Source organism: Elephas maximus, chromosome 16 (genome assembly GCF_024166365.1).
Source record: "Elephas maximus indicus isolate mEleMax1 chromosome 16, mEleMax1 primary haplotype, whole genome shotgun sequence".
NCBI lineage: Eukaryota > Metazoa > Chordata > Mammalia > Proboscidea > Elephantidae > Elephas > Elephas maximus.
The window spans coordinates 2,431,093-2,459,079 of NC_064834.1; the positions used below are offsets into that span (position 1 = coordinate 2,431,093).

Sequence of the window (27,987 nt, forward strand, 5' to 3'; positions counted from 1 at the left end):
AGAGGAGGGAGGGAGGGAGGGCGGGAGAGTGGTATTCACTAGTTAAACAGTTGATAAGAACTACTTTAGGTGCAGGGAAAGACAACACACAATACAGGCGAGGTCAGCACAACTGGACTAAACCAAAAGCAAAGAAGTTTCTAGAATAAACTGAAAGTTTCGAAGGCCAGTGTAGCAGGGGTGGGGGTTTGGGGTCTATGGTTTCAGGGGACATCTAAGTCAATTGGCATAATAAAATCTATTAAGAAAACATTCTGCATCCCACCTTGGAGAGAGGTGTCTGGGGTCTTAAACACTAGCAAGCAGCCATCTAAGATGCATCAATTGGTCTCAACCCACCTGGAGCAAAGGAGAATGAAGAACACCAAGGACATAAGGTAATTACGAGCCCAAGAGACAGAAAGGGCCACATAAACCAGAGACTACATCATCCTGAGACCAGAAGAGCTAGATGGTGCCCAGCTACAACCAATGACTGCCCTGACAGAGAACACAACAGGGAGCCCCCGAGGGAGCAGGAGAGCAGTAGGATGCAGACCCCAGATTCTCATAAAAAGACCAGACTTAATGGTTTGACTGAGAATAGAAGGACCCCTGTGGTCATGGCCCCCAGACCTTCTGCTGGCCCAGGACAGGAACCTTTCCCAAAGCCAACTCTTCAGACAGGGATTGGACTGGACAGTGGGTTGGAGAGGGATGCTAGTGAGGAGTGAGCTTCTTGGATCAGGTAGACACTTGAGACTATGTTGGCATCTCCTCCCTGGAGGGGAGACGAGAGGGTAGAGGGGGTTAGAAGCTGGCGAAATAGATATGAAAAGAGAGAGTGGAGGGAGGGAGCCAGCTGTCTCAGTAGGGGGGGAGTAATTGGGAGTGTGTAGCAAGGTGTATATAAGTTTTCGTGGGAGAGACTGACTTGATTTGTAAGCTCTCACTTAAAGCACAATTAAAAAAAAAAAGACAAAAAAAGAAAAACCCACACGTGGTGAAGTAGACTTTTTAGGTATACACGGCTATGAATTTTAATTCATGTATAGAGTTATGTAACCACCATGACAATCAGGATACTGAATAGCTCCATCAAACTCCCTAACACCACTGCTCTGTGCTCCCAACTTCCCTCACACCCTAACCGATGGCAACCACTGATCTGTTTTCTGTCACCACAGTTCTATCTTTTAGACAAACCCAAACCCAGTGCTGTCGAGTCGATTCTGACTCATAGCGACCCTATAAGACAATGTCAGATAAATGGAATCATACGTTATCTAATCTTTTGGGATTGTATTTTTTCACTGGGCATGATTTCTTGAGATTCATTTGAGTTGTTGTGTACAACAATAGACTGTTTCTTTTTATTGCTGAGTAGGAGCCCTGGTGGTGCACTGGTTAAGAGCTCAGCTGCTAACCAAAAGGTTGGCAGTTCAAATCTACCAGCTGCTCCATGGAAACCCTATGGTACAGTTATATTCTGTCTTAAAGTGTCACTATCAGTCAGAATCACCTTGAGGGGATTTTTTTTTTTCCAGTATTCCATCACATGAATGTATCACAGTTTGTTCATCTATCACCTTGTCTTGGTTATCTCGTGCTACTGTAACAGAAATACCACAAGTGAATGGCTTTAAGAAAGAGAAGTTTATTCTCTCATAGTCCAATCGACTACAAGTCTGAATTCATGGCACCGGCTTCAGGGGAAGGCTTTCTCTCTCTGTCGGCTCTGGAGGAAAGCCCTTGTGATGCATCAGTCGTCCCTTGGTCTGGGAGCACCTCAGCGCAGGAACTCCGGGTCTAAAGGATTCACTCTGCTCCCGGCACTGCTTTCTTGGTGGTATGAGGTTCCCCCGTCTCTCCGCTCACTTCTCTCTTTTATATCTCAAAAGAGATTGGCTTAAGACACTATCTCATCTTGTAGATCTCATCAACATAACTGTCGCTAATCCATCTTAATACATCATAATGATAGGATTTACAACACAGAGGGAAATCACATAAGATGGTGGACAATCACACAATACTGGGACTCATGGCCCAGCTAAACTGACAGATATTTTGGGGGGGGACACAATTCAATCAATGACACGCCTGCTGAAGGATATTTGGGCTGTTTCAAGTTTTTGGCAACTTGCTATAAACACTTGTGGACAGGATTCTGGTGACATTTTCATTCCTCTAAAGTAAACACCTAGGAATGAGTTTACTGGATCAAAGGGAAAGTATATGTTCAATTTTATAAAAAAAACAACTCTCAAATGGTTTTGTTCAGAGTGTCTGTACCATTTAGCCCTCAACCAGCAACATATGAGAATTCCAGTTGCTCCACATCCTTTTCGGCACTTGGTTTTGTCAGTATTTTTTCCTTTAGCCATTCTACTAGGTGTTAGTGGTACTGTAATTCCCTTTTGACCGTCTTTAAGGAACTTGCAATCCTAGACTTGAACTCAAGTGTTCACTCACAGCTGCTAGGCCAGATGAATTTCTCACAGAAGAGTTGGAAAATGGTGATCAGAGATAGTTACCTAATGTAGTGATGGGACCTGTTGGATTTGGATGTAACAAAATGAATACGCAAGTTTAGAACTTGAAATACCATGTTGTGTTTCTGCTCTGTGAATGGTGAGACACTGACAGCAGACAACAGCCTCCTAAATGGACCGACTTCTAATTTCAGCCTTCATGCCACCTGTTTGAGAGTGATGTTGATGGAAGGTATGTCCATGGGGAAGGAGATTCTTGGTATGGCTCTCTCTCTCCTGATGCTGTAGAGTTGATTTCTACCCACAGCGACCCTATACGACAGAGTAAAACTGCCCCATAGGGTTTCCAAGGAGCACCTGGTGGATTCAAACTGCCAACCTCTTGATTAGCAGCCATAGCTCTTAACCATTATGCCACCAGGATTTCCTTGGTGTGTCTAGTATTAGAAAAGCCACCTCCAGAGTACTCACAAGTTGTACATCTTTTTGGAACACACAACACTCCAAGCTCTTAACAGGTAGTTTCTGCATGTTTCACTTTATGGGCAGGTTCCGAGTTTCCAAGCCAAGAGTCGACGTTCCTACCAAGAGATTTCACGTTCCCTTATGCAGACTCCTACGAAACACTTCTTCATAAAGACCACAGTTGGGTGTGCAAGTGGAATTAAGCTGCAGGAATAAAAGAAAAATGCAGCTGCGGCCACTGCAAGTTCTCCAGTGTCGGAAGTTCAGTTGGGTAATAGCATTATCACAGCAGCAGGTCAATAAGTAGGACGTGGGGATGTTTACAATAACGTCACCTTGGAGTTAAAAATGTGATTGCACTTCTGCAGACATGCACTATCGGGAATCTATTTACCCAGGAGAGAATTACATATTATCAGGGGCAGACTTCCTCTTCCCCTTTAAGGTAAGTGCTCATTTTTTATTCAACAGAGAAGTACCTGGTAAAAAGACTCTCCCCTAACAACATCCACTGCACAGAAAAACATGTCCACCAAAGGAGTTGAGGCTGTGCATTAAGCAAGTCCTACTTGATGCATGGTCCTCAGTGAGCCTCTGTAGTTGCAAACTCAGGAAAGAAAACTATGTCACAGTCCCTAGCAGTCCAATTAGAATCAACATGAGGCCTTGCCTATGCGCTTGGCTTAATTTTGAGTTCCTCGGGTCTGCCAACTGGCATACTTATTTATATTTAAACATCCTATGAAAAGGGAATATAGAGTTCTCTCTTGTGCATGTTAAATAACAATACCAAAAACCAAACCCAGTGCCGTCGAGTCGATTCCGATTCATAGCGACCCTACAGGACAGAGTAGAACTGCCCCATACAGTTTCTAAGGAAAGCCTGGCAGATTCGAACTGCCGATCCTTTGGTTAGCAGCCATAGCACTTAACCACTACACCACCAGGGTTTCCTAAATAACAATAAAAAATAAAAACAAGCAAAATAAAACCTTTCCAGCACAGAGATAGTAAATGAAGGCATAAGAGAAGTAATCCAGGTGTGACTCTGGAGGCAGCACTGTGTGAGTCCAGATGCCCATTGACTGGGCACCACCCGACACAGTAAGGGTTCAGCAGATGTTAGCTGACTCTTACCATCTCATTCCATCTTCACACCAGAGCTGTGATGTAATAAACCAATTGCCCACTTCACAGATGAGGAAACAGGAATATCAGGCAAAGGAAAGGAACGTGTATGGAAACATAAGGACACTGCATAGAAATCTGCATATGCATAGGAAAAGGCCTGTCACCTGCTCAAGGTCACATGGCCATTTCCAGGTAGAGTAGAGATTCAGGTCATCCAGCCACCTGCCCGGGGACCACACTATGCCCCGCAGACAGGCAGTGCCCAGCACCAACAAGTGCACAGTGAGTGTTGGCCACCACGGCTCTGACGTGAATTCCTTGTGTGCCAGTGAGCCAGGCAGCAGACAACAGTGCTTCCTCAGAAGCAGACGGGAAGGCATCCCTGGCAAAATTCATGAGTGGTTTCAGAACAGCCCGCACCACGCACCGGCAACATGGGCATCAACCGAAGGGGAAGCCAAGGAGAATGGAGCTGGCTCTGCCCTCATCAGAGACCAGAGGGGCCGGTTTGGTGGCGAGGGGAGGCAGAGGACATCAGGGCACATAACCAGGAGGCGCTCCACGGGCAGACAAAATGGAACCATCACTGAGCCGAGGGGCGATGCCTCAGGTGATTCCTCTCCTCTCTTCCTCAATGTCACCTCTTCAAGACTCTCAACCTCCAAGACTGGAGCAGGTGGCACCTCTGCCAGCATGGGATGGAGGTCACACAGGTACAGGCTCAGCTTTGACCAGGTTGCCTGTCCTGATTGGAGGTGCCTGCTGGACAGGTTGAAATATCAGACTAGGTGCGGTCCAGGAGAATTTTCTGAGTAATCGTCAGGGCCGCTTATCAGTGCTACCCTCCCCATCTCCTTGGGGCTGAGTCCACTGGTCCACTGGGACCTCTGGCTCTAGCAGCATAGCTCCTACGGAGGGCTGGGATTCAGCTGCACTTCCCCCAGTCCAGGATGCAGCTGTGACTGCTGACTTACATGTCTACATCTGAGTCAGGGTCTTGAGATTGGGCCCCAGTCTCTTGCACAACATCCTCTAAGGCACAACATCCCCGCCTCCTCTGCTGCCTCAGCCGTCTATAAGCCTTGGGATTCTATCTTCCCAGATCCCTACCCCAGTGACTCCGTGTGGTTACCCAGTGACAAATGGCCAATATCCCAGTGTTTGTTCTATAGGGCTCTAGAAGAAACAGAAAGGTGGAAACAAGATCTGGAACTCAGGAGAGAAGCCTTGGATGCAATTTCGAAGTCCTATCCAGGTTTGCTGGCACCTAGGAGTTATATGAAGTCACTCAAATCAAGAGCAGAGCAAATTCACATCAAGCTCTTGTGTCTGGAAGATACAAAGAATGTTTAGCAAAATGTATTCCCAGAAGGAATCTGACATGACAGAAAGTCACATGCCCAGGCTAATTGCTCTGGGAACAGACAAAAGTGACCAAGTGCAGATTCCGCTAAAGCCGTGCACAGAGAGGCCCAGGGTGAAATACCATCATCTAAAAGTGCTCAGCTGCTTGGGCGCTGCAGTCGTCAGACAAACGAGTGTCTCTCGAGTTCACCATCTTATATTTTGGAAGCTGAAATGTGGTTACAGATAATGCCGTTAGGTAGGATCCTGATACATGAAACTTTTCATAGTCCTACGTTCGGCGACCGCTCGCTCCCATGATCTAATACAATGATTCATTTTCTCTTCCCTGTGGACCACAGATGGTCATATTCCCAGCTGCTTTCCAAAAGTACTTTTCCTGGCAGTATTATTCAAGAGGATATTTATGCTTAGAAAAAGAAGAGAGTGTTTGCTTTTCTACTCCTACATAAGGGTTCAGTCAGAGAGTTCTGGGAATTTACTGTAATTTTTTAACACTTTCCTAAATTTATCTGATTGTGGTAAGTCTGTTGTTGCTTAAGAGCATGGACTAGGAGATAGAAAGAGAGCCATTTTCTAGCTGTGTGACCTTTCGACAGTTACTTAACCTCTCTGGGCCTTGTTTCCTCATCTGTAAAATGGAATAGTAATAGTACAGATACCACAGGGTTATTTTGAGGATTAAATGCATTAGCACATGCCGTGCATTTAGAAAAGTACCTAGTAGGTATATAAAAAATACTAAACAAGCGTTCTGTCATTATTAATCTTATTAAAACCAAAAACTAAACCAAACCCATCGCCATCGAGTCGATTCCAACTCACAGCGACCCTACAGGCAGAGCAGAACTGCCTCATAGGGTTTCTAAGGCTGTAATCTTTACAGAAGCAGACTGCCACATCTTTCTCCCATAGGGCGGCTGGTAAGTTCTCACCGTCACTGATCAATTTACCACTGTTATTATTTGGAGTCCCTGTAGTGGTACAAATGGTTAATGAGTTTGGCTGCTGAACAAAAGGCTGGAGGTTCGAGTCCACTCAGAGGCACTTGAGAAGATCTACTACCAAAAAAATCAGCCACTGAAAGCCCTATGAAGCACAGTTCTGTTCTGATACACATGGGGTCACCATGGGTTGGAACTGACTAGGTGGCCACTGGTGATGATTATTATTGTTGTTGCTGATTACTGATAAATGTTATTTAACTATTGATCCCTCTGAAACCCTTTGGGCAGAGAGAAGACACTCAGAGACCCTTAAGGAAACATCACTGCCCAGAGGCTGGCAGACACCACAGGGCCTCAGGCTGGGGCCAGATAAACGCAGGGATTTTTGTTCTAGCAGTGGGAAAAAATACTCCTCCTAAAAACATAAGTCAAACCATGCCCTGCAAAACAGTCTCCAGTGTATTCTCCTCTCACTTAGAATAAACTCCAAACCCCCATCAGGATGACCAGACCCTGCATGATCTCGCCCAGCTGCCCCTTCTCTCGCACGCCATTCCCCTGCTCAGCCCGGCCCAGCCACACGGTCTCCTGCTCCCTGGACACACCTGCACAGCGTTCCTTGCTCAGGGCCACCCCGGGCCTTGCCCTGGCTGGGATCTTCTCCTCCACATCACAGCATGGCACGCTGCTCCAATGTGGTCTTCTGCCCACTAACTAGAGAGTCGTAATAGCGCCTAATGTTAACTTAGTGCAGCAACAACACTGTGTGGAAGGTACTCTTATCATCACCTGCATTTTACACATGGAGAGACTGAGGAAAGACGTGTCCACCATTAGCAGTGACTGTCACACTTACTCACTGCTGCACGCAGGGTGTGCTGGTCAAGGTTTAGCAGTGGGCTAAGAAAAGCTCCTTGTTCATAGTGTTTGCTGGTTTCCCTGGGTGAATACTCCCGCTATGGCTGATGGCAAGCCAAGGAGGAGACTGGTTCTCCCAAGCCCATCTCTGGCTGTATGCCTAGTTCCTAGAGACACCTGGCCAGGTATGACCTGGAAGTAGATACTCAATAAACATTTTTTAAATGAATGTATAAAGCAAGATGAAATAAACTGCTCAGTCTGACGCTGCCATTAGAAACCTTCCAGGAGACATCACAGGCCTCAGAGATGCCAAGAAGGGACCCTCTCCCCCTATGGAACTCTCTTCCCTCCCTCAGCTTCTCTAGAAAACAAATGCCGGGGGCTTCCCTGAGAATGCTCGACAGGGTAGTAGGACAACTGGATTTTACTGCTTGGAGTTCTACAAAATCTGTGTATGGATTTCAATTCAACAGTTGAAGATAGATAGGTACATAGATAAAAACAAAAACTCACTGCCATTGAGTGGATTCCAACTCATAGTGACCCTACAGGTCAGCGTAGAACTGCCCCATACGGTTTCCAAGGAGTGGCTGGTGGATTCAAACTGCCAACGTTTTGGTTAGCAGCCATAGCACGTAGCTACTAGGCCACCAAGGTTACCATATAGACAGATAGATAGACCTAAATATCCATCAGCTGGGAATTAATTAAAGAAATGATGATCCTGTAACCCTTCACCATCATTAAAAGAACAGGGTAGATCTTGATGTACTGACATAGAAAGATGTACCTGATATATTGGTGGTGAGAATAAACATTCAATGTGTAAACATTCTGCACAGAATTGTCCCCGTTTTCAGGGACCTGAGGTACAGAGAAATGGATTAACCATAATCCCTGGTCATACTGTAAAAATGGCGTGGGGGCGGTGTCTGATCTCCTCTAACTTCACAAAGGGGAAGGGGAAACAAGAGCAACAGCCCAAGGCTGATTCCTATGAGGCAGAGGTCAGACATGCCTCCTTTCTCCTCCATCTTTACCGATTCTGACACCAACCGTCCCTCCCACAGCGCTCTCTACTTCTCTGCTGGGCTTGATAATTCATTGCAATGGCTACACAGAACTCACAGACAATACTTACAATTATGGGGTTTGTTACGGTAGTAACAGGTTACAATTCAGGTTCAGGAATGCTCAGGATACAGTTCTTCTGTTAGGACAGCCTCTTCCCAGCCATGCCTGCAGGCACAGCTCTCTTTGGCCCCTTGGCCTCTACCCTGCTTGGGCAAGTGTTACAAAGCTCTTCTAGCTCTGCCAATAAGTGCCCAGAGGCACCCCACTCCACCAGTAATCCTCAACCTGAAGGCGTTCAGCTCTAGCTCCATAGTTGGCAAACCTAGCTCCACCAAGTGCCCGGAAGCACCTTACTCTTCCAGCAAGCCTCTGCCCAAAGGCACTCAGCTTTCTTGCTCTGTAGACCGGGAAGCCCGATGTGCCAGCTCCTGCCACTGGTTCTCTGCCACCGCTCCTCGCCGTCTTCAGTGTTACAGCCTGTCTTTTGGCCTTCTGGTGCCAGGATCTTCTTAGCTCAGGAATCCTGGGTCCAAAAGACGCACAAGCTCTTCTTCCTTGGTGGCGGTGAGCTCTTCTCTCTGCTCTGGAATTGGTTCTTTTTTAAGACAAAACTGACCAATCTCCTTCGTGGGCCACAACTGCCTTATTTGCACAGTTCCACCCAATTACTTGGGTGGGAGTTACAAGATCGTGGCTAAAAAGGCCACACAAAGTGATCCATCACACTGCACATGCCCACCCAGATCGCTCATCAATTCTGTGTGAACTGTGTTTACGCACACATGGGATACAGATATAAGCTTGTATATACATAGAAAGGAAACCCTGGTGGCGTAGTGGTTAAGTGCTATGGCTGTTAACCAAGAGGTCGGAAGTTTGAAGCCTCCAGGAGCTCCTTGGAAACTCTATTGGGCAGCTCTACTCGGTCCTATAGTGTCACTATGAGCCAGAATCAACTCGACGACAATGGATTTAGTTTTGGGTATACATAGAAAAGTGATCCACTGCACCGCACATACCCACGCTCATCGCTGGTGGATTACGTGTAAACTGTTTTTAAGCACACACGGGATACAGACATAAGCTTGTATATACGTAGAAAAAGTATGTATAAGAATATAAGCCTAATTGCAAACAGTGCTACTCAGAGAAATAAGAGCGTAAGGAAGGAATTCAGCTTTCTGTTTTAATAAATGCAGAACATACACCTTCCTGATGGTTCTGAGTTGCCAGTTGCATTCCTCCACCCCTCCAGGAATCACTGTTGCTGATTTTATCGTGTTTTGACCACTCCGGTGAGGTCAGGACAGAAAACAACTGAAAACCAGTGGGCTTGCACTTTACCGAATGTTTACGAGGCAGCAGAGGGCAAGAGAGAAGAGCAGGGACCTTGGAGCCAAGTGCCTGGCGAGATGCAACTCGGCCACTTGTAGGTGGGTGATCTGGTACTGGTACTTGATGCTGTATGCCTTCCCTTCCTCATCTGTGAGATGGAGATAATAAAATGCCTGGCTCCGGGTTGTGAGAGGGTGAAACGGGCTCACGCTGGCAAGGCTCCAGGCCAGCGCCCAGTGGAGGTGCTCTAGAAGGGTGTGCCTCCTCCCCCTCATCAGCACCACCTCCACCATCATGGGTGGAGCACACGAGCCATGCAAGGCACAAGTCAAGCACCAAGACCTAGTCTAAAATAGCAGTAGGTATGACTGACCCTTTTCAAAATTCACACTGTACGTGGTGTGGGCAATAAGGCACGTATCGTTGAATTCATAACATTCTGTTCTTTATCTTTCTATGGATATCTGTACCATAAATCTATGAGGCTGTGTCTTTTTGCCTTGTGGTCATCACATGTGCTTTTTGCTTACAGTTCATAAACTTAGCTTTAGGAAGCTGTACTAATAAATTAGACTTGCCTGGGCTAGGAAAATCATCCCCTGAAACACACCATTAGCTTGTCATGATCTCAGAAGTTTACATAGACATTTTCTTCCTGATATTTGACATCTACTCTGATGACAGATATGTGGATTATTTTTTTTCTCTCTTTTTTCCTAAATGGAAATTTGTTCCTAGAATTCTCTATTTGAGATTGAAAAAGTCTCTTAATGACAACTTTGAAGTATCTTGTGCTCAAAAAGGAAATTTTAAATGAAATAGGCTTTAAAAAAAATCAAATTTGAGCACAAATGATATTGTTTCATGACATTACAAAAATGGAATAGAGCGAAAAGTAAAAAAAAAGAAAAAGAAAAATTCCCAGCAGAGCAATGATCGTAACAACGGAGCTCCCAATAAAGGCAGCAAATCAGCTAGGCTGAGCTAGAAAGTTAGCACCAGCTCCTTGTGTGCCCACTGCGCACAGATGGGACCAGGGCCTTCCCAGACCCTCACTATCCCCGGGGTTGTCTGTGTTCTCAGGGCAGCCCATAAGGGCCCTTGGGGCATGGTGGGCCTGTATGCCCAGGTGTGGTCACCTCTGGGGCAGGGTCTGGGGCTGGGCCTGGTGGAGCTCAGGCCTGACTTAAGCCTGGACTGCTCTCCAGCCCAGCTCACTTCTCTGCTATGTGTCCACCTTTGCTGGGTGACACCAAGCCTCCTGTCTCCCCAGCACCTAACACACTGCGTGTTGCTACTGCATAAATGCTCAAGGAATGAATAAGTGAGAGGATGGAAAAGTGATGAGGAAGAGCCAATGAGGCATAAGACCAGAGCAACACACAGTGCTCAATTACAAAGCCACCTTCCTCCTCCAAACACAAAACCACATCCCTGTTCTAGAGCAACTTCTGGAGAATTCCCATTGTCTTCCAAAGGGGTGTCCTAAGGCGTGCTCGGGGGCAGTGGTGGTTCAGTGGTAGGATTCTCACCTTCTATGCGGGAGACCCAGGTTCTATTCCTGACCAATGCTCCTCATGCGCACTGCCATCAGTGGAGATTTGTGTGAAGCAGTGACGCTGAGCAAATTTCAGCCAAGTATCCAGACTAAAATGGGCTAGGAAGAAAGGCCTGGTGATCCACTTGAAAATCAGCCAGTGAAAATCCCATGGGTCACAACAGTATAATCGGCAACTGATCGTGGGAATGGTGCGAGACTGGGCAGCACTTCATTCTGTTGTGCCTCGGGTCACCCTAAGTTGGAACCAACTCAACGGCAGCCAGCAACAACAAAGGAGTGCTTAATGTGCTCGTAGTCTTAATTTAATGACTTCCCCAGAGGCAGGGCTAAGAAGGTGGAATAGTCAGGCACTTCCTGTGGTCCCTCTTACAAGAAAGACCCAAAAAAACAAGTGAATCCTTTACATATGACAATCTAGGAGCCCTGAACATGAAAGACAAAGTTGAGGAGTTGAACTGAGTGGCAGGGGGAGGGAGAGACAGTTCAGAAGCAGCGAAGAAGTGCCAGCCCTGACCTAGCTGACCTCTGCAGCCTGGATCATCTGGCACATGTGGGCTGAGGCAAGCAGGAGTGCTCAGGATGCATTTTACCATGTCAGGAGAAACCAGGGATAGAGAGTCTGCACCAGCCTCCAGAGCCAGGTGGAAGTGGTGCTGGATCTGCGAAAGTGAAGTGCAAGCATCTAACCTGCCGTATGGGATCAAACTAGCCATTTTCCCCTGGGACTCCCCTAATGGAGAAGTGCCTCTCTTCCCCTCACCTGCTCCCTCCCTGCTCTGCTCCGGTGCCACTTCAGCAGTGTTCAGCGGTTGCCACAGCCCCTCGGCCAAAAGTGGGGTCCCTCACACCCAACCCAGTCTCCAGCTTTGGGGCAGGAACAAATAAAAAATGAGCAAATGAAAAAAATAAACTGCCAGCTCTCCTAACCTGGGAGCTCTGGACTAACTATGCCCCAAACAGTCTCACAGCTTTATAAAATCACCATGCCCCCTAAGCCAGGAACTCAGGGCAGGCACTGCCCCTTTACCTAGGCACAAACATAAGAGGTCTATGGACTTTGAATGCCTTTTACTCCTGCCTAGGCCTGTGTGGGCCCATTCAACAGCACAGACCCTCATGAGCATAGTATAACAGGGAATATACATGAAGCCTATTTTCAACTGCAACAGCTAAGGGGGAGTGGCAGACTTGTGACATTTGACTCCACCCTGCCCATTAAGCAGGGTCCTCATCCACCCACAGCAGGGACCTGAGGACTGGTGGCTAAATCCATATTACCTAGTCATCCATGACAGGGGTCTGAGAATAAGTGGTGCCTCCTGGGGCTTACAGCCAACAGCACTGAATACCTGAAGTCTGGCTGCAAAGCTCACTCACCTACACACTCTGGGGGACAGGGACACACACTCAAGGGCAGCCATCAGCCCCTACCTTGCTCATCGCATAACCCCCTACAGCAGCCAGATAACTGTGCCTGCTCCAATCACCCCTACAAAGCTCTACCCATCTAGGACAGTAGGTGAGAGCCTATACCACACGCTCAGTGACCTGAGCTGAATCCACACAAGACAAGTAAACGGACTCCTTGGCTTACACATGGTATCAGCTCTAGCCACCTGGTGACAGGACATGAAAGCTTCAAAGATACCAATAATCAAAGTAGCTCACATGTCCATTGGGGCATATCAAAACTAAACAAGACAAGAAGCTAGGGTACAGTAAGGGAACATAAAATAAATAAATAAATATAATAACTTATTGATGGCTTGGGGATGAACAGTCAATATCAAATCACATAAAGAGGCAGACCATGATGGTTCCAGCAAGCCACCAAAACAAATAACCAGGAAACCTCCTGGAGGAAGAGAAGGTCTTAGAATTATTGGAGGTAGAATTCAAAAGATTAATATACAGAGCTCTTCAAGAAATCAGGAAGGAGATCAGGTAAAACACAGACCAAGCCAAGGAGTACACAGACAAAGCAATTGAGGAATTTAGGAAAGCTACACAAAAGCAGAATGACAAATCAAACAGGCTGCTAGAATCCGAAGAGAGACAGCAAATAGAAATTCAGAAGATTAACCATAAAACTTCAGAATTAGACAACTCAATAGAAAGTCATAGGAGCAGAACTGAGGCAATGGAAGTCAGAACTAGTGAAAGTAAAGATGAAGCACTAGACATCAACTTATTTGAGTAAAAATCAGATAAAAAAGAATTAAAAAAAAATGAAGAAACCCTAAGAATTATGTGGGACTCTGTCTATAGGAATAATTTATGAGTGACTGGAGTACCAGAAGAGGAGAATGATAACAGAAAATACAGAGAGAATTGTTGAAGATTTCATATTGTGAAAGGTAAGAAGATGTCTATCCAAGAGCCTCATCAAACCCCACATAGGGTAGATCCCAAAACAAAATCACCAAGACACATTACAATCAAACTTGCCAAAACCAAAGCTAAAAGAGAATTTTAAAAGCAGTTAGGGATAAATGAAAAGTCATCTATAAAGAAGAGTCAACAAAGCTCCGACTACTCAGCAGAAACCATGCAGGCAGGAAGGCAATGGGATGACATATACAAGGCTTTGAAGGAAAGAAACTGCCAGCCAAGAATTACATATCCAGCAAAACTGTCTCTCAAATAGGAAGGCGAACTTAAGGCATTTCCAGATAAGCAGAAATTAAGGGAATTTGTAAAAACCAAACCAAAATTACAAGAAATACTAAAGGGATTACTCTGGCTAGATAATCAATAATATCAGATAACAACCCAAGACTAGAACACAGGACAGAACAACCAGACACCAACCCAGATAAGGAAGTCACAAAAATAAGCCAATCATAAAACACTGAAAATAGGAAAATAGAGGTGTGAATATGTAAGAGACGAGACCATTAAAACAAAAAAGAGGGACTAAATAGTATAGTCACAGAACTTTCATATGCAGAGGAAGTTAAGGCAATATGAAGAAATAAAATATTGGTTTAAACTTAGAAAAACATAGGTAAATTTTAAGGTAACCACAAGGAAACTAACAAATCTACACAACAAAATAAAAAAGAAGAAAAACATAAAGACTCAGCAAATACAAAACTAGCAACAATGAAGAAGATGAAAAGAAAATACATATAGAAAAATGACTCAGTACAAAAAATTAAGTGGAACAAAGAAACTGTCAATACCACACACACACAAACACATCAAAATGTCAGCAGTAAACTCATACCTATCAATAATTACACTGAAAAATGACATAAATGTACCAGTAAAGAAACAGAGAGTGGCAAAATGGATTAAAAAACACGATCTGTCTACTTATTGTCAATAAGAGGAACATCTTAGACACAAAGACATAAAAACTAAAACATGATCGATGCAAAAAAAATATCAAACAAACAATAATCAAAAACAAGCAGGAGTGGCAATATTAATCTCCAATAAAATAGACTTCAAAGCAAAATACACCCTAAAGGATATGATATATATTGATTATAGAAAGACAGTATATATTGATTACAGGGTCACTACACCAGGAGGACATAAACATAAATATACACACACCCAAGGACAGGTCTCCAAAATACATAAAACAAACTCTAGTAGCATTGAAAAGAGAAACAGACAGCTCCACAATAGTAGTAGGAAAATTCAACACACCACTTTCAGTGAAGGACAGAACATCTAGAAAGACATTCAGTAAAGACAGAAGATTTCTAAATACCACAATCAACCAACCTGATCTCATAGACATATACAGAACACTCCACCCAACAGCATCCAAGTATACTTTCTTTTCCAGTGCACATGGAACATTCTCCAGAATAGACCATGCATTAGGCCACAAAGCAAGCCTTAACAAAATCCAAAACATTGAAATATTACAAAGCATCTTTTCTGACCAAAAAACCATAAAAATAGAAATCAATAATAGAAAAAAAGAGGAAAAAAATTGAACACATGGGAACTAAACAACACCTTGCTCAAAAACTCCTGGCTTATAGCAGAAATCAAGGACAGAATAAAGAAATTCATAGAATCAAATGAGAATGAAGGAAAACACATCCTACCAGAACCTTTGGAACACAGCAAAAGCAGTGCTCGGAGGTCAATTTATTAAAATAAATGGACACATCCAAAATGAAGAAAGGGCCAATATCAAAACATTAACCCTACAACTCACACAAATAGAAAGAGAGAAGCAAAAGAAGCCCTCAGTCACCAGAAGAAAGCAAATAATAAAAAGTAGAGCAGAAATAAATGAAATAGAAAACAGAAAAACAATTGAAAGAGTCAACAAGGCCAAAAGCTGGTTCTTTGAAAAGATGAATCAAATTGGTAAACCACTGGCCAAACTGACAAAAGAAAAACAGGAGAGGAAACAAATACCCCAAATAAGAAATAAGATGGGTGACAGCACAAAAGGCCCAACTGAAATTAAAAGAATCATAACAGAATACTACGAAAAATTGTGCTCCAAAAAATTTGAAAACCTAGAAGAAACGGACACATTTCCAGAAACACACTACCTCCCTAAACTAACACAAACCAAAGCAGCAAAACTAAATAAACCTATAACAAAAGAAGAGATTGAAAAGGTAATTAAAAAACCTCCCAACAAAAAAAAGTCCTGCCCCTGACAGCTTCACTGAAGAATTCTACCAAGCTTTCAGAGAACAGTTAAAACCACTACTACTAAAGGTATTTCAGAGCATGGAATACTCCCAAACTTATTCTATGAAGCCAACATAACCCTGATACCAAAATCAGGTAAAGACATCACAATAAAAGAAAATTACACACCAATATCCCTCATGAACATAGATGTAAAACTCCTCAACAAAACTCTAGCCAATAGAATTCAACAACATATCAAAAACATAATTCATCATGACCAAGTGGGATTCATACCAGCTATGCAGGGATCATTCAACATTAGAAGAACAATGTAATCCATCACATAAATAAAACAGAAGACAAGAACACATGATCTTATCAATTGATGCAGAAAAGGCATTTGACAAAGTCCAACATCCATTCATGATAAAAACTGTCAGAAAAAATAAGAATAGAAGGGAAATTCCTTGACATAATAAAGAGCAGTTATACAACACGATCCTAAACAGAGAGAGAGTCTGAAAGCATTTCCCTTGAGAACGAGAATCAGACAAGTATGCCCTTTATCACCACTCTTATTCAACATTGTGCTGGAGGTCCTAGCCAGAGCCATAAGGCAAGAAAAAGAAATAAACAGAATCCAAACTGGTAAGGAAGAAGTAAAAGTATCTCTATTTGTAGATGATATGATCTTATACACAGAAAACCCTAAACAATCCATAAGAAAACTACTGGAATTGATAGAAAATTTCAGCAAAGTATCAGGACACAAGATAAACACACAAAAATCAGTTGAATTCCTCTACAACAACAAAGAGAACACTGAAAAGGAAATCACCAAATCAATACCATTTACAATAGCCCCCAACAAGATAAAATACTTAGGAATAAATGTAACCACAGACGTAAAAAACCCGTACAAAGAAAACTACAAGACACTGTTGGAAAAAACCAAAAGAGACCTACATATGTGGAAAAACATACCATGCTCATGGATAAGAAGACTCAACGTTGTGAAAATGTCAATTCTACCCAAGCGATCTACAGATACAATGCAATCCCAATTCAAATTCCAATGACATTTTTTAACGAGATGGAGAAAGACATCAACAACTTCATATGGAAAGGGAAGAGGTCCCAGATAAGTAAAGCATTACTGAAAAGGAAGAACAAAGTGGAAGGCCTCATTCTACCTGATTTTAGAACCTATTATACCACCATGGTAGTCAAAACAACCTGGTACTGGTACAAAAACTGATACATAGACCAATGGAACAGAATTGAGAAGCAAGACATAAACTCAACCACCTATGAGCAGCTGATATTTGACAAAGGCACCAAGTCTGTTAAATGGGGAAAAGACAGTCTCTTTAACAAATGGTGTTGGCATAACAGGATATCCATCTGCAAGAAAATGAAACAAGGCCCATAACTCACACCATGCACAAAAACTAACTCAAAATGGATCAAAGACCTAAACATAAAATCTAAAATGATAAAGATCATGGAAGAAAAAATAGGGACAGTGCTAGGAGCCCTAATACATGCTATAAATAGAACACAAAACATTACTAACAATGCATGAACACCAGAAGAGAAACTAGGTAACGGGGAGCAATTAAAAATCAAACACTTATGCTCATCCAAAGACTTCACCAATAGAGTAAAAAGACAACCTACAGACTGGGAAAAAAAATTTGGCCACAACAAATTTGATCAGGGTCTAATCTCTAAAATTTACAAGATACTGCAAAACCTCAACAACAAAAAGGCAGATAACTCCATTAAAAAACGGGCAAAGGATATGAACAGTCACTTCATCAAAGAAGACATTCAGGCGGCTAACACATACATGAGGAAATGCTCACGATCATTTGCCATTAGAGAAATGCAAATCAAAACTACAATGAAACACCATCTCACCCCAACAAAAAATACAAGGCTGGCACTAATCCAAAAAACACAAAATAGAACATGTTGGAGAGGTTGTGAAGAGACTGGAACACTTATACACTGCTAATGGGAATGTAAAATGGTACAACCACTTTGGAAATTGATTTGGCGTTTCCTTAAGCTAGAAATAGAAGTATCATAGGATCCAGCAATCCCATTCCTTGGAATATATCATACAGAAATAAGAGCTGTCACACGAAGAGATATATGAACACCCATGTTCACTGCAGCACTGTCCACAATAGCAAAAAGATGGAACCAACCTAGGTGCCCATCAACAGATGAATGGATAAACAAATTATGGTACATACACACAATGGAATACTACGCAACGCAAAGAACAATGATGAATCCGAGAAACATCTCACAACATAGATGAATGTGGAGGGCGTTATGCTGAGTGAAATTAGTCAGTTCCAAAAGGACTAATATTGTATGGGACCACTACTAGAAGAACTCAAGAAAACATTGAAACACAGAAGAAAACATTCTTTGATGGTTACGAGGGTGGGGAGAAAGGGAGACAAGAATTCACTAACTAGGTAGTAGGCAAGAAACACACAATACAGGGAAAATCAGCACAACTGGACTAAGCCAAAAGCTAAGAAGTTTCCTGAACACAACTAAACACTTTGAGGGACAGAGTAGCTGGGGCTGGGAGTATGGGGACCATAGTTTCATGGGACACCTAGGTCAACTGGCATAACAAAGTTTATTAAGGAAATGTTCTGCGTCCCACTTTTAAGTGGCATCTGGGTCTTAAAATCTTTGAAGCGGACATCAAAGATGCATCAATTGGTCCCAACCCACCTGGAGAAAAGGAGAATGAAGAACACCAAAGACAGAAGGAAAATATGAGCCTAAGAGACAGAAAGGGCCACATAAACCAGAGACTCCATCAGCCTGAGACCAGAAGAACTAGATGGTGCCCAGCTACCGCCACAGACCATCCTGACAGGGAACACAGCACACAATCCCTGATGGAGCAGGAGAAAAGTGTGGAGCAGAACTCAAAATCACGTAAAAAGACCAGGCTTAATGGTCTGACGTAGACCGGAGGGACCCCCGAAGCCATGGCCCCAGGACACTCTATTAACCTAGAACTAAAACCATTCCCGAAGGTCACTCTTCAGAGAAAGATTAGACTGGACTATAAAACATAAAATAATACTGAAGTACGTCCTTCTTAGTTCAGTCAGATTCAGGAGGCCAAATGGGTGGCTCCTGTCAGGAGACAGGATGAGAAGGTGGAAGCAGCAGGAGCTGGCTGGATGGACTAGGGAAACCCAGGGTGAAAAGGGGCAGTATGCTGTCACATTGTACGGATTGCAATAGTGTCACACAACAATATGTGTACAGATTTTTGTATGAGAAATTAACTTGAGCTGTAAACCTTCACCTAAATCACAGTTAAAAAAAAAAAGACTTCCTGAAAGTAACCGCTTCATCTGACCCATCTTTAATGGAAGCCACTCATGCCTCCACCATCTCTGTTGGCCTCTGAAGCAGCTGAGAAACATCAAGAGAAACCAAGCAGCTCTTTGTGAGTACGGCAAGACAGCAGAGGGACTGGGGACCCGCCGCGTGACTTCTGGGGGAAATGGCTGGCCATTTTCCAGGGTCAATAAACTCCCTGATACAAGACGTGCCCATTTCCGCTTTGGAGGAGGGTGCATCTTGCCTCCCTGATGATACCCAAACAAGGCCCCGGGTGCCTGCTCTCTCAGAGCTGGAGGAAGAACCAGGAAACCAAACAACTTGTGTCTTCCCTCCTCTCGCCCCTTCTGAAGCTTCTGTGTCGATTCTTCCCTCCACACATAACTCCCTGTGACAAGGATGGGCTGTGCATGTGCGCCAAGGGGAGCATAGAGTTTTCATCTCCATAAAAATGGTTCTAGCATGGTACAAGCACATTGTTTATTTGTTTCCCAAGGCTTTTACTTGGGGGCAATATATTGTACATATGGTCGTTTTTGTGGGTTTTTTTTTTCCTTTTTAATTTCAAATCGAGATTATGAGCATATTTTAAGCAGGTTAATATATCCTTTTCACGTAAAATTTAACTGAAACCAGTCCTGGCACATTAACGACAACAAGAGAAATTCTCCAGCTTATTATAAACATCCTTCAAGAAACCTGAAATGCATGTCCTCTGGAAATAATTTTGTTGGGATTTGGGTTATTATTAAAATCCTCTCAGAATTCCATCACCAGTGCCTAATGTGTTTCGAAGCCCTTTTGTGCTACTGATCAGAGCAAAATTCTTTTCAGCCCTGGCGGTGTGGTGCATTCTCAACAGTGAAAACAGAGCTGGGGGAAGGGGCTTCCTTGACATCAGGCAGAAGTGGCTCAGCGTGTGGTACCTCAGTCCTGAGCTACGATTCAGTGGTTGTGAGCACACAGATGGACAGGCAGGTTCACAAGGCAGGTGCCTCTGAACTATGACTAGATGAACTGCTTCCTTTCTGTCCATTTTGAGTGCTCATATCTTTGGGTTTCCCTACTAGGAAGTAGGTTTACCGTGGACTTTATCGAGACAGAGTTCTCTCCCTGTGATGGGTACTAGGAGATCATGAGGCAGAGATACACTCGCTGAGGTGGGGATGAGGTTTTCAGGAATGAAGGAGAGTCACAATACTTTAGAGAAGCGTATTTCCATGTTTCATGTTTGTTGATAAATAAGAAAACCACCACCCTCTCTGTTGGACTGAATGTTTTTACTAACATTTAAGCAGCATCCTCTCGGCAGAGTGGACAGCCATGACTCTGTGTCCTCATGACATCGACCCAGGTCTCAGTGGAGCTTGCAGACTAAGACTAGGAACAAAGGCCTGGCAATTTTGAAAATTAACCAATGAAAGCCTTATGGATCACAACAGAACATTGTTCAGCTCACTCGCTCCATCAAGAAGCATCAATTGCTAGAGGAGGACATCATATTTGGCGAAGCAGAGGGCCAACAAGGGTGAGGCTGGCCCTTGGTGAGATGGACTGGCACAAAAACTGCACTGGTGGACTGGAACATGTTAGCAATTATGAGGATGGTGCAGGACCAGGTAACGTTCTGTTCTGTTGTAAAAAACGTCGCCAAGAATTGGAGTCAACTCAACGGCTGATAACAACAAATTCAGTGGGTCCAGAGTGAGGCCTGAGATTCTCATTTCTAACAAGCCCCCAGGTGATGTCCACACTGCTAGGCCATGGACCACACCTGGAGTAGTGAGGACTTAGAGCTCCAGTCACAAATCCCTGCATTCATTTGTTTATTGACAGGACAACCACTGGCTGAGTAAGCACTTCGCATATTCCAGGTCCCCTACTGAGGACACAGTGATAAACAAGACTCACCCTCCATGACTTCAAAAGCAGCTCCCATTGTCTGTATTATTTAAATTTTCTAAGATGTATGATTTTTATAGTATTAAAAATGTAGAAGTCATTTTGTAAATGGTTCTAGTGGAAGAGATAAGTCAAGCAGGTAAACATGACTTCAATGCAAAGGGAAGGGCTGAAATACACTTAAGGCCAGGTGGCCTGGGAGCCCCAGCAGAGGCACTGAGAACACACCAGCCTGTGCCATGTGGACTTACCTTACTGAAATAAGCAATTTGGTCTTTTCCTCCCGGTTCTGTAGACCCACCCAGTAACTGACCTTTACCGGGATTGGCTACGGGCCCTGCCTGGTAACTGACCTTTATCTGGATTGGCTGGAAACTACCCAGTCTGATCTTTACCTGGATTGGCTGGGGGGCGGGGGCTTTCCCAGGAACTGACCTTTACCCATATTGGCTGGGAGAGCCCCACCTAGTAATTGACCTTTACCAGGATTGGCTGGTGGGCTCCACCTGGTCTGACCTTTCCACACACTGGCTGGGGGGCCACCTGGTGTCTAATGAAAACCCTAGGACAGGAGGCTGAGGTTTCCTGATCTACAAGAGCACATCCTTTGGATACTGGGTCTTTGCCCTGTGACCTGCACAGACCTAGTAAACCTGCGATGCAGATGGAGGCAGCAGATGGTACCCAGATGGTGGCAGCAGAATGTAAAGACCGACTCTGGCCTAAGCCCACCAATAGCCAAGCCTACGAAGTGACATCACTGTGTTTCCTGGGTGAAAGTTTCCCGATGGGTGAGAATGAACAAGTTCTCAGAAAGGCCAAGCATGTTTCCTTTGAGAGGTAAGCAGGTTTCCTTTTAGATATTGAGGCCCTGTGCTGGGAACCCTCCCAAACCTAGCCCTTTGCATATATTCATTTCTGTTTATATCTTTTTCTGTTATTAAAGTTGTTATTGCAGTTCTGTTGTTTCCGTAAGTTCTCTGTGACCCATTCAACAAATTATCAAGCCCAGCAGAGTAAGAGTGCTGTTGGGGGAAGAGGTGGTATCAGAAATGGCGGACAAGTTGGAGAATGGGTTTGTGTGTGTTCGTTTGTTTGTTTTGACCTCTGTTTCATAGGAACCAGGTCCATGCTAATTCTTAGCATCAGGGCTGTCCTTTCAGTTGGTGTCCCAGAAAGTTCTATTACATAGGCAAAGGGGTGGTAATCCTGTAACACACTGTGGCAGGCATGTAGGAGAACAGGGACACATCTGAGGAGTACTGAGAAGTAACCGACTGACGGGAAGCCCCTGGGTGGTGCACAAATGATTAAGCGCTTGGAAAGTTCAAATCCACCCAGCACAGCTTCAGAAGAAAGGCCTGGTGGTCTGCTGCTGAGAGCACACAGCCTGGAGAGCAGTTCTACTCTGCAGCCAAGGGGGTTGCCATGAGTCTGGCTTGATGGCAACTGGCTGGCAAAAGACCAGTGGACTTGGGATGAGGGAGAAGAACACACCTGATGGAACTGCCCTTTCCTGAGACAGGAGCAGCACAGGTGGGGTAGGTTTGGGGGATGGCAATGAGTTTGGTGTGTATGGTGAATCTGAAGTGCCTGTGAGACATCCAGGGGTGGGACCTCATCAGTGTTCAGCAAGCCTGGAACTGGCTTGACCCCAGGTTTGGGAAACAACGGGCTGTACAGGTAGTCATTGCACCTCTGAGAGTGTTGACTCTCCCAGGAGGAGAGAAGCCCAGAGAAAGCCAGCACTCAATGAAGTGAAAGGAAGAGAAGCCGGCCTAACAATCTGGAGAAGAACAAGAACCAGGAGGAAAAGCAGTCAGCTGTTGTGATGGGAAGTAACACACCATCACCCCCTTAGCAGCCTCAGTGTCATAGAGGGTCAGACACAACAGATTAATGAAAAGTGCCTGAGACAGTTGGCAATGCAAGGGTTGCTGACGCGAAGGGGCATGACTACGATGTCTGGGTGAACCTAGATTTGTGGACAGGAGGGGCTGGAGGAGCCAGAGGTCTCAAAAAGGTGATGTGTGAACTCAATCTTGGGGCGGGGGCTGGTAGGAGGACCCCTCCCACATGGGGTCTGAGTGGAATGGAGAGGATGTGGGAGAGATAAGGGACACTGAAAAGGTCTTGGGAGACACAACGCAGGCCAGGACGCCACTCAAAGGAAGTACTTCATCCTGGAGGCAAGGGGGAACCATAGAGTATGTTAAGCAGGGAAACGACATGGTTGGAATTGTTTTAGAAAAATCCCTAGGCAGCAATGCGGAAGATAGATCAGATGGGGAGAGACAGGATATGAGACCCACTGGGGAACTTGTGGTAATTAAGCCCACAATGTTCCTGATTTTTCCATGTCTTCAGTCGCTTGCTCACAGGATTTTATTTTCTCCTTGGAGAGCAGGGGTGGCCTGACCCTTCCAACTGCCCCACTGACCTAATTACAGAAAGGGAGAAATTCAAGGTGGCTTACTGAAGGATACTTTGGTGAGGAGGGCCCTGACTCTGAGCTCAGGCATGGAGGGACGTATACCAGTTATTGGCCCTAAGGACTGCACTCGCTTCTCATTTGGCTCGTTTTGGGATGCTGGCTACCCTCCTGCCTTCTCTGGTAACAGTCATGGTTGCTCTTTGTTTTTCTTTAAACACTTCCACATCACAGCAACTGTTTTCTCTTCCTCCACTTGGTCTCTAAATCAATAACTGACCTAATGCAATAAAAATGAAGTGAACGTGCTTGGGCTTTCTTGGGTTCTCTGGAAACAAGGAAGCAAGGAAGGCTTTTCTGGAAGTGTGTGAACTACCTCAGAGGTCCCAGAAGCTCTGCCTCGGGGCAGGGAGCCAGAGGGAAGAGACTGGGGTCCTCAGGAGGATTCAGAAGGTCTGTGAACCAGTGCCCACTCCTTATCCCCAAATTAAAGGAAGGCTGTGTCGGCATCTGCTAGAGGAAGCATTTTCAGTGTCTGTGAAAGTCTCACCTCCGCCCCCGCCCCGCCCCCCAAAGATCAACACCCACTGATTTACTGAAGTAATGACCATCTGTAAATGTTTAATGTTAGAGGACAAACAGGTAGCTTTGCTAGACAGCCAGAAAAAGCCTGTGAGGTCAATGTGGCATTGTTAACCTGACTCACAGAATTTTGAAAGCAAGTTGTTGAGCTGAGTTGTTTTGTCCAAAATGGGGGCGGGGGGGGTGGAGTTTGGATAACTTGATTGTAAAATGTCTAAAAGACCTTTTGTGTGTTTTTTTTTCCCTATGTCCTATTACTTTTTTGAACCATTCTACCATTGGTTATCTCCGGCACATATGTTACTGTTCACTGAGTCAGCCCAGACTCCCGGAGACCAGGGACCCCATGTACAAGGAACAAGATGCTGCTGTGTCCTACGCCATCGCCACGGTTAGCTGCAGGTCAGACCATTCTGACCCACAGGTTTTCTGGCTGATTTTCAGAAGTAGATCTCCAAGCCTTTCTTCCTAGTCTTAGTCTGGAAGCTCCACTGAGCCCTGTTCAGCACCATACCAGCTACCCAAGCCTCCACTGAGCCCTGTTCAGCACCATACCAGCACCCAAGCCTCCACTGAGCCCTGTTCAGCACCATACCAGCACCCAAGCCTCCACTGAGCCCTGTTCAGCACCATACCAGCACCCAAGCCTCCACTGACATGGGTGGTGGCTGTGCACGAGGAGGTACACTAGCCAGGAACTGAACCTGGGTGTCCTGGTTCAGTTCCTGGCTAGTGTACATGGAAGGTGAGAATTCCACCATTGACCTACCAATGCCTTGTGTATACACTTTTGCACTAAGTGCTATGTCATCTTGGAAACACAAGGGAACATTCCCTCTCGTTAATGCCTTTGGGGTGATAACACCAAGGTGCACACTTGCCACTTCTGCCTGAGGAGTCAAGTGGCACCCAGGAGTTGGTGTGTGCGCATGACATGAATTAGAGTGCGAGCCTCGAAGCACCTAGCACAGAGGCTGGGACACAGGAGGTGCTAAATAAGGAACGTTCTTGCCATCAGCTATTCCTGTCCTCACAGCCTTTCCCAATCAAGGTGTTAGTGGAGGTAGGCAGGCTGCTTTATTGGGGTGGGCATGTCTCCACATCATTCTTCAAAGGGGTTGCCTATAACCACCTCAGCAAGCCCCATGCTATGGAGACTATGGCAGAATTAACATGTAAACCAGGATCCAAAGGAAAGATGCCTCCAACTTATTTTCTAAATTACCCGCCAAGGTCTGTGAGTCAACAAGTAGCTATCGACTTCAGTTTCAGCTACCATCAAGACTTATTGATCTGGGAGATAAATATCGACCAAACTGAAACCGAGGTCAGTGCTGGCCTCCTGGGAAAATAAATCTTGATATTCTCCAAAACCTGCAGAGCAGGCCTGGTATTTTTTACTCTAAACTGCTAGTCAGACAGAGGCCCGCTGGGGTCAGCTCTTGTCTTCAACGTGCACTGTTACAGGTGTAAACTGGCTTCTAAATGGATTTGTCTCTGGAAAATTTGGTATAAAAAAGTTTAGGTCTCTCCACATCTTAAATGATCAAGGAGCAATTGGTATTGTGAAAAAATGTTATTGAGACTACTTCCACACGCACAAAAAAGAATCCTTTTGAAATGCTATGTTGTTGTTAGCTGATGCCAAGTCAACTCCAACCCGTGGCAACCTTCGTGCAACGTTGCCCAGTTCTGTGCCATCTTCACAGTCGTCAGCGTTTTCGTTGGCTAATTTTCAGAAGCAGATCACCAGGCCTTTCTCACGAGTCCTAGTCTGGGAGCTCTGCTGAAACTTGTCTACCATGAGTGACCCTGCCGGCATTTCAGATACCCGTGGCATAGTTTCCAGCATGAGAGCAACACAGAAGCCCCCACGGTATGACAAACTGACACACAGAGGTGGTGAAATGCATGTAACTGCTCTGATTTACTTTCTGTGAAAACAAAGCATTTCCTATGCTGAATCTCCATCCAGAGAAGCACGCCAGATCAAACAAATGGACAAAAAATCAACAACAACTTGCTACTGGGACCAGGGTAATTTTTGCAATGTCTGTTGAATCCAGTCTGTTTAGAAGTGGCCAAAAACTGCCTAAGACAACATTTTGTAGTCAATAGGCATGCACCTGATTTTTGGTTAATGGATAAAGGAAAGGTGGGGCCCGCCAGGCTGTGGACTAAAGAAAGTTGTTTCCTAGAGACTGGTGATACTCACAGCGGCCAGTCCTGGGGTGGCAGCAGTGTCCCCTGTGGGTTGTAGGATTGTGACCCTTTTCTTTAACAGTGTTGGTAGGTGGCTCAAGCAGTTTGCAATGGGCAGTTCAAACCCACCCAGAGGCTCTGCCAAAGAAAGACCTGGCAAACTGCTTGCGCAACAATTATCGTCAAGAAAGCTCTACGGAGCAGTTCTACTCTGTAACACGTGGAGTCACCATGAGTTGGGACCGACAGCAACAGGTTTGATTTTTTTGGTGAGTCCTCACGTGCAAAAACGGAGGGAAAAAATCTTCCTGTGAGGACTAAATATATGAATGCAAAAACCAAAACAAATAAACTAAACCTGTTGCCGTTGAGTCGATTCCAATTCATAGCAACCCTAAAGGACAAAGCAGAATTGCTCCACAGGGTTCCAAGGAGTGCCTGATGGATTCGAACTGCCGACCTTTTTGGTTAGCAGCCATAGCTCTTAATCGCTACACCACCAGCGTTTCCTGACATGCAAAAAGCAGTCTGTAAATCCTTGGGATATGTCAACGGAACATCAATAAACAACTGCTTTTGTTATTATGAGAGGTAAGAGACTGGGCCAGAAACAGCAGGTCCTGAGCAACTTAGAAAGCAGGGAAGTTGGAGGCATAGTCACTCTTGAGGCTGTTGATAAATATTAAAATTAAGAAAAAAATTTCAAAGAACACACACACATTTCTCAGAACATAGTGGGAAAAGTTTATGAATCTAGAATTCCAATCACAGGCAAACTACTCAAATGCAAAGACAAATAAAGATATTTGGGGGAAGACATTTAGGACTCGAGAAAAAGTAAAAAGTAACAAAACTAGTAAAACTTAGAGTTAAGTTTAAATTGTTCAGAAAGTGGTGACGTTCGATTAAATCAGCAATGACCGTTGAAATATGAGACATAAAGTAAAATTAAAAAGAATCTAACAGATAAAATTGGATCCATTCCTAAATTCCAAATGGATCAGAGAAGTTCAGGCCAAAATAAATAAATAAAACTACATAGAAATCTAACTTTAGCCTTTCTAGGGGGTGTGCCATGGTATTCTTCATGGTTTTAACTTGCATTTCCATGATAGAATTTTTTTTTTTTTTTTTAATGAGGTTAAGTACATTTTCATGTGTTTACTGACTGCTTGTAAGTCTTCTTTTTCCAAGTGCCTGTTTAGGTCTTCTGCCCATGTTTTATTGTGTTGTCTTTTTATTTCTTATTGATTCAGAGGAGCTCTTCATATATGATAGATGTGAACATTTTATTAGATGTATACATGACATATATCCTCCCCAGCCGTGGCTTGCCTTTTCATTCTTTTATTACTATCTTTTATTGAATAGAAGTTCTGAATTTTAATGTAATTAGTTTTTAAGTCTCCTCCTTTATGGTTGGTGCTTTATGTGTCTTGTTTAAAAGGCCTTGTGTCGCACAAGTTATAAAGATATGCTATCTCAAGAAGCTTTATTGTTTTGCCTTTTATACTTAAAGCTGTGATCCATCCCTAATTACTTTCTCTTTGTGGCGTGAAGCAGGAGTCATGGATCATTTTTCTCATATGGATATCGAATTGGCCCATCACCATATACCAAAAAGAAAACCCCTTCTTCAAAGCACTACAG

At 44.3% G+C, this 27,987-nt stretch overlaps 1 protein-coding gene across 3 annotated transcripts in view; it reads right to left on the reverse strand.

Moving 5' to 3' along the window:
* Positions 1-27,987, reverse strand: part of VSTM4 (V-set and transmembrane domain containing 4) — a 176,402-nt gene that overhangs the window by 44,842 nt on the left and 103,573 nt on the right. The window contains exon 8 of one of the 3 annotated variants that reach the window (XM_049854947.1): positions 1-27,987. This exon is cut by the window's right edge and continues 1,644 nt beyond it. The exons of the other annotated variants lie outside the window; for them this stretch is intronic. The gene's annotated coding sequence lies outside the window, so the exon portion shown is untranslated. 3 annotated transcript variants of the gene reach the window in all.